The following is an 8148-nucleotide window of genomic DNA, read 5'->3' as shown; positions in this document are numbered from 1 at the left end:
TAAAACTCTCTGGATCTTTCAATTTGTTGGCTAGCTTATTTTGCAGAATGGCTGAGCAAACTGCATTCACTTCCACATGCGACGCCTCATCCAGCTTTTGCTTATTTGCTAAAAGCTCCTTTAAAAATTTAACTGTGTTTGGCATCTGCAAATGAGCTTCGATAAACGGTAAGTTAATATGCAATTTCTTTAATAGTTTAAGGAATTTACTGAATTGTTCATCTATAAGGTCTTTCCTTGTCGCATTGGGGTATGACACCTGTGGTTTGTACTCTTTACTTACAGGTTGTTGCTCACTGTGGACTACCTCACCTTTACCTTTACTTACCACTATTCCTTGCCTTGGTTCTGGTTCAGGTTCAACTATTCCTTTCTCGCCTTGAGTGGTAATCGCATTGAGTTGGTCCCTCGGGTTAGATTCTGTATTACTTGGCAAGCTACCTTGTGGTCGTTTAGAAATTAGTTTGGCGAGTTGTCCTATCTAAGTTTCAAGTCAGGCCCTTGGATAGATGCTTGTTGATTCTTAAGTGTTGTTTCGGTGTTCTGAAAACGAGTTTCTAACACCGAGATAAACTTTGTTAGCATCTCCTCAAGGTTCAGCTTCTTTTCTTGTTGGTAAGGTGGTTGTTGAAAAGCCAGAGGATGTTGCGGCCTTTGATTCCCTTGACCACCCCATGAGAAGTTGGGATGGTTCCTCCAACCTACATTATATGTGTTACTATATGGGTTATTTTGAGATCTAGAATTATTATTACCCATATATTGAACTTGTTCCTCCTCAGTGCTAGGATTGAAAGGTTGATATTTTGTGTGCGCTTCTCCTCCATTGGAATCGTACCTCATCACTAGATGTACCTGAGTAGAACCATATAAACCACCAATCTTTTTATTTAAAAGTTCTACCTTGTTAGATAGCATAGTAACCGCGTCAAGGTTGAAAACACCGGCTGCTTTTGTCAGCTTTGTTCTCATAACTTGCCACTGATAGTTATTCAGTGACATCTCTTCAATAAATTCGTAAGCCACTTCAGGTGTTTTGTTATTGATAGTTCCACCAGCAACTGCGTCGATAAGTTTCTGTGTTGAGGGGTTCACGCTGTTGTAAAACGTTTGAACCTACAATCATAGTGGTAACCCATGGTGGGGGTACCTTCTCAATAGATCATTGTATCTCTCCTATGCATCATAGAGTGTTTCTAGATCCATCTGCACAAAAGAAGAGATATCATTCCTCAACTTAGCCATTTTAGCCGGTGAAAAATATTTAAGTAAAAATTTTTCGATCATTTGTTCCCAAGTAGTGATTGACCCTCGTGGTAACGAGTTTAACCACTGTTTAGCTTTGTTCCTCAACCAAAAGGGAAACAACCGAAGGCGAATGGCATCATCAGAAATGCCATTGATCTTAAAAGTGTCGCAAAACTCTAAGAAATTCGCCAAATGAGCATTTGGGTCCTCGTCCTACAAACCATCAAACTGAACAAACTGTTGGATCATTTAAATTGTGTTAGGTTTCAGTTCAAAATTATTTGCAGCAACAGCATGCCTAACTATACTTTACTCAGTTCCTGTTAAAGTAGGTTTAGTATAATCATACATAGTGCGTGGAGCAGGGTTCTGATTTACTGGATCAGCAGTTATCGCAGGAGGTAGCGAGTTTTCCTGATTTTCAGCCATCTCCTCGGCTGTGGTGTGAATATCGTCCTCTTGCCCTTTTTCTATGTATCTTAAGCTTCGCCTTATTTCTCTTCGATTTTTGCGAGCTGTGTGTTCAATCTCACTATCAAAAAGTAATGGTCCTGACAAGTTTTTTCTAGTCATAAACTATAAAAACCTGCCAGAAGGAAAAAGAAAATTTAGTAACAAAATTCAAAATAAAATTTAAATTGCAATAAAATAAATGGATAAAGTAATAAAAATTAAGTGTTCCTAATATCTTAGCTTCCCGAAAATGGTGCCAAAAACTTTATGTGATGTGAATCGTGATAAGTTTTATAATTTATGAATGTCCGTTCTTGAAAACTAACTATTATCACGACAAAGGCAAGCCCACATTATCGAACAGTAGTATAGCTTATGGCAAGACCGGGATGTCGAACCCAAAGGAACTAAAAGTACTAGTATTAACTTTCTTTTTATTATCTAGCCTAAAAATAAAGGGGTTTGTTTTATCTAAACTAATTACTAAACTAAGAATGCATAGAAAGTAAATTGGGGAAATAACTTTTGGGAAAACTGAATGATTTGGACAATACCTAAGGGAAAAATCCACCTAGACTTCACTTGTTATTGACTTTGAATCAGGTGATTTATTCACTTGACTTGATCCGTAGAAATCCCTAAGTTATATTACTATCTCTCTCGAGACTAACAACATCTAACCCTAAGTTGATTAATTGAAATCACTTTCTAATTAAAACCCCTAGTGTTGCATTAACTCGATCTATGGATTCCCTTATTAAGTTTCACCCTAATCCAGCAAAATTATGTTACCCTATCTCTAGGCGTGCAATCAACTCCACTTAATTATGTTAGATCTACTATTAGATAGGGACTTTTGCTCCTCTGAATAAGCACATCAATACTTGAATCGATATCCTGGAATATTAAAGCAAGAATTAAGAACTCATAATTAAGAACAAGTCAAATATTTATCATATAATTCAGATAATAATAAAAATATCTATTTTAAGTTTCATTCCTCTTAGGTATATAGGGGGTTTAGTTCATATTTATGAAAGAAAACATCTCAAAAGAATAATGATAACAAAACATAAAGAAAACCCAAGAACTCTTGAAGGGAATTGAAGGGAGATATTCAGTCTTTAAGGTGAATCCGGCTGCTGAGATAGATCAATCGGCTTTCATCGAGTAATTCCTTGCCTCCTACTCCGCGTGTGTCTTTTTGGTACCTCCTAGGGTGTTTATATAGGCTTGAGAATGCTTTTAAACTCTCAAAAGTGGCCTTTTCCGAATAGGACTAGACTTGGGCTTGACAAGGACACGCCCGTGTGAAATTGCTTGAAACTGTGTTTGAGTCTGTTGAATGAACACAAGCGTGTGAACTACCCGTGTGAGGAAGTCCAGGTCGTGTTGATTTCCCATGTTCACCCATTTTCTTCATTTTTGGCCCGTTTCTCGCTCTTTTTACTCTCCTATGCTCAACTAAGTATAAAACCTGAAATTAAAAAATTAGGAGCATCGAATTCACCAAATCTAAGGATAATTCATCCAAAAATATGCTAAGCATTGGATAAAAATATATATAAATTACGATTTATCAAATACCCCCACACTTAAGCATTTGCTTGTCCTCAAGCAAAATCCTCAACTCACAATCAAGATAAATTCTTCTCAACTTATAATTCTCATCAATAATGTTTCAAAGTAAACCACAAGTAATCATATATTGAGAGTTTAACTAAAAGAACATTAAAGTTTCACACAATTGAAGTTGAGCATTTTAATCATAAAATCGTAGGTATCCCCCTTTATCTAAGTAATTACCTTTAATTCCAAATCGACAAGGGTTGACATCCTCACTAAAGATTTACTCAAATCACTCAAAGTGTTTAAGGTTCAATAATTTAGTACTCAATAGCCAAACATGAAAAGTTATTACCATAGGCTTGCATGAAAATCAAATCTCCACCATTATAAATGAGATGATACACAAATCAAAAGGTCTTTAACAAGGTTGTAATGGGGCTTGGGTTAAAGGTATGGATAAAGGCTGAAAAAGAGGGTTAGAATTGAGATTAATTTAATAAATTACCAAACTTAGAATAACAAAGCTAATTTGAATTACAAACAATTGCCGACATTAAAACCATTCAGAAGTAATGAAGTGAGCTTTTTCTCACTATAATAACTTTAACTTATCCAAGCTCTTTATAATATGAATATAAATATACTTTTTTTTAATAAGAACAATAATGGGAAATACATAGTCAAGAATAATTCAGCAACTAAAATGAACGAATATAGTTAGGTAACTAATCAAATCAAATCTAGATAAAAAGGGAAAAATTCTTAACGAATCAAAAAGGGTTAAGTTGTGGGTTAGCATTAAGGGGGAAATCAAGAAACAATGGTGAAGACTCAAAGGGGTTCACTAAGGTTCAATTATGTGGGTAGGTTTTTATAGGGTAAGTGGGTTAAAACCTAAGTGCCTTTATCATCTCAGTATATCAAATCAAAGGCGTTGTCTTGGCCTACATAATCAAAGCAAGTTCTAGAATAACAAATCAATGTTGACACACTCATAACCAATGAAATCAGTGAGCAAGAAAAATATATGCTCTAAAAGGCTAAAAATCTCATGAAAATTATGGGTATTTGATGTCAATCCTGTAAATTCAAAACTTCAAGATAATACATCAATTCAGGGAAACCACCTAGCAATTTTAATTCTCAAAAGTCAACTTATCATGCTTGATTCTCTAATGCCTTTAAAGTTTAAACAAGCAATACACAATTCCCTATGATTAAATTCAAAACATATTAATAAAAATTATAAATCAATCAGAATTCACTTTAATAATAGTATGAGGAAATTATTTGAGAACGAGATAAAAATTCAGGGATTTTCTAATAAACATATAAATAACCTCCCCACACTTAAGATGTACATTGTCCTCAATGTACGAAGATAGATAATGATAATATAAGAAAAATATTAGAAGAAAGGGAGAGAAGCAAAACTGCCCTGAATTTTGGATGAAATCCTTGGAATAGTGAAAGCTAGATTTGTAGATAAGGCTAATGAAAGGCATGATTCTGAGTTACTAATAAGAAAATAAACACAACTATGGAAGAGAATTAAAGGATTACTTGATAATAACCATAAAGATAAACCTAGTTCAAAATATAAAACATAAGTCTTAAGAGAAATAAATAAAACAAAAATAAAATAAAATAAAAATAAATGGACTCAGAGGTCCTCATTATCAGATGCGTCAGCGTCATGAGGTGGTGGTTGTGGAGGTGAGATGTGAAAGTGCTGGTAAATCTGCTGCTGAGTTGGCTCGATGCTGTCGGACCTCGCAAAACACTATTGCTCGAAGTGAGTGAGTCACGCAGATATATAGGTCAAAGTGGCAGCAGGAGGTCGATGACTCGGTGGTGGTGGCGGTGGATGTAGGTCCTCGTGAGGGGGAGGAAAATAGGGAGGGTTAAGGGGCATGGAAGAGTGGTGGTAGAGGAATAAGAAGAAGGGGAAAAAGAAGATGAAGGGAGAAAAGAAAAGGAAAAGAAAGAAAAGGGGAGCGTTCGAAAGGCTGGTGGCCAGACGGTAGGGGTGGGAGTGTTGCGGCAGCTAAGGATGGGGAATTTTGAGGAAGAAGACAAAAGTAAAAGAAAATTACGGATTGGGGGTTTTATGGGTGACACGGTCGTGTGAGGCCGTGTTAGGCCACATAGCCGTCTCACATGCCCGTGTGGCTCGAGTATTACTCGTGGTAGTCGTAAAAATTTAATGACCATTCGTAACACGGCCTAGGACACGCCCGTGTATCTAGGCTGTGTGGTCTCCCACACGCCTATGTGTCCAAACACACGGCCGTGTGCCTTACCCGTGTAACTCTCTGACTTATTTAAAATTTTAAAAAATAAGCTCCAGGTTTCACACAGCCGTGTCGCATGCCCGTTTCGATTTATCACAGGTCGTGTGCATTTTGATTTTTGGGAAATTTTATCCCGTATGTCCAGGCCGTGTGGGTCACTGTACCTGTAAAAAGAAAACATAGAAAATAGATAAAATAAAAGAGTTAGTGGTGTTAGTGCTTGGGTTGCCTCCCGAGAAGCGCTTATTTATAGTCTAAGCTCGACTTACCTTATATTTGTACGGTCATGGTGGTTCGAGGAGTTGAAACCGGTCATACTTGCTATCAATCTTATCAAAATAAGGTTTTAGACGGGTACTATTACCTTAAAAGTGCCGAATTTGGAATGAGTTACCTCGACTGTACCGTATGGTAAAACGTTGAGTACCGTAAAAGGGATTTCTCCATTAGGTTCAAAAGTGGCAACACAAGGATCTGCTTCATCTAATAGTACTTTTTCTCTAACCTTAAGTTGAATCGATTTACCTTTAAGTTCATCATGACACTGCTTTGGTTCATCCTGTATCCTCGGTTTCTCCTTAAATGTTGTTCGGCATTCATCTAGTTCCTCGATTCGTAATCTTCGTCCCTTAAGAGTTGTTCGTGGCTCCATCACTTTATCCCTATGGATTTCCTGTACAGCAATCTGAGCCAACATGTTATTCTCATGGAAAGAACTCGTAATATCATCTCGATTACTAGATAGTCTAACAGAGTCATGAGCTTGAAGTTTAATTGTGTCATCACCTACACGAAGCACATCTTCAATTATACCCTTAGGAATTCTAATGGTTTTATTAGCCAATTGAATGCTCATCCTAGTTTGTTTGGGTTTCCCTAGTCCTAGTTGTTTAAACATTTTATAAGGCATAACATTAATACTTGCCCCTAAATTAGCTAAAGCATTGTTAACATTTAAACTACCAATTAAACAAGGAATTGTAGAACTCCCTGGATCTTTCAACTTGTTGGGTAGCTTATTTTGTAGAATGGCTGAGAAAACTGCGTTTAATTCCACATGCGACGCATCATCTAACTTTTTTTTATTAGCCAAGACCTCCTTTAGAAATTTCACTGAGTTTGGCATCTGCAAAAGAGCTTCAATAAACGGTAAGTTAATATGCAACTTTTTCAAAAGTTTAAGAAATTTGCCAAATTGTTCGTTGGTGTGGTCTTTCTTAGTTGCATTGGGATATGACACTCGAGGTGTATACTCTCTACTTACCGATTTATGTTGGCTATGATTCACCTTAACCTTACCTTTACTTACTACAGATCCTTGTCTCGGTTCTGGTTCAGGTTCAACTAACCCTTCTTTCTCTCGAATAGCAATCGCATGAAGTTGTTCTCTTGGGTTAGTTTCGGTGTTACTTGGCAAGCTACCTTGTTGTCTCTCAGAAATCAACTTAGCCAACTGTCCTATTTGATTCTCGAGCCCTTGAATTGATGCTTGCTAATTTTTAAGTGCAGTTTCAGTGTTCAAATAGAGAAGGGCAAGCTCTGACACATAAAAACCTATAAATTTAAGAGAAATATCATTTTTATGAATCCATTTAATTCAGTAGCGATGTGCAATATCAATTTTTATTTTAAAGAGTAAAGCTTTTGAGAACTCCTTCAACCTCCATTCCATATCTCGGATAAACTATATTACCAAAGATCTCTTCATTTTAACTAAAAGTATCGATACATTAGATTCATATTGCAAATCATGAAATAGACTTGTCAGATTTCTGTATAGAAGCTTAATTGTGCTATCGTAAATAAAGAACTCATCAAACTGTAGAATCAATGCTTAATCTTTCTAAGAAACTGTATTATGCATTTGAAGTTTATTACAATGAAAAAGCTTCAATAAATTTAGTAATAAATCTTGCTAATTGCAATCTATAGACTTTTTTGGCCAAAGCAAACACCATAGATGTGGGATGTAACGACTCAATGTCCTTTTTGGAATATATAAATTGATTTCAATTTAAATGAATTTATTATCTACATTAAATTCAATATTACGGTTAGAAATTTGAATTGATTAAATATTTGAATTTAGTAAATTACTTTAACAAAAAAGTTTTAAATTATAAATAGGATAATGGTATTATCCACAAAAATACTAAAGTATATTTATAAAAAAATTGAGACATTTCAAAAGAATATAATCTCACAACAATCAATTTGAGATGTTAAATTTATGCATTGAACTCAAAAGACTAATGTAACGTATATTTGAACTCTTATGTTTAACAATTCTATAAATACCATATATAATGCCTTAAACTCATATTCTTAATTCGTTAAATTGATGAATATCCAAATTTAATTCTACAATATTCGAATAAGTAAAAAGTAATTTAGATATTCACGAGTTCAACGTATTTCGAAACACTCTTGGAGTTTTGACTAAATATTATTAAATAAAAAAAAAGTTTGATCCCAGTTTTAGAGTTTAATGTCATTCAAAACGCTCATCTTCTCTGCGGAAAGTTCTAAGTTGATGTTCTTCCTTCGGCGAGTCTTATTCCTTTAGTTCTTGCTATCTAATTCC

General features: G+C 35.3%; 1 non-coding gene across 1 annotated transcript; it reads left to right on the top strand.

Moving 5' to 3' along the window:
• The first annotated feature begins 1132 nt into the window (after nt 1–1132).
• Nucleotides 1133–1239, top strand: LOC121213296 (small nucleolar RNA R71). The gene has a single exon (XR_005908679.1). It is a non-coding gene; the product is annotated as a small nucleolar RNA R71 (small nucleolar RNA).
• Nucleotides 1240–8148: the final 6909 nt, after the last annotated feature.

This window comes from Gossypium hirsutum, chromosome A13 (assembly GCF_007990345.1).
Source record: "Gossypium hirsutum isolate 1008001.06 chromosome A13, Gossypium_hirsutum_v2.1, whole genome shotgun sequence".
NCBI lineage: Eukaryota > Viridiplantae > Streptophyta > Magnoliopsida > Malvales > Malvaceae > Gossypium > Gossypium hirsutum.
This window is presented reverse-complemented; position numbering and strand designations above follow the sequence as displayed.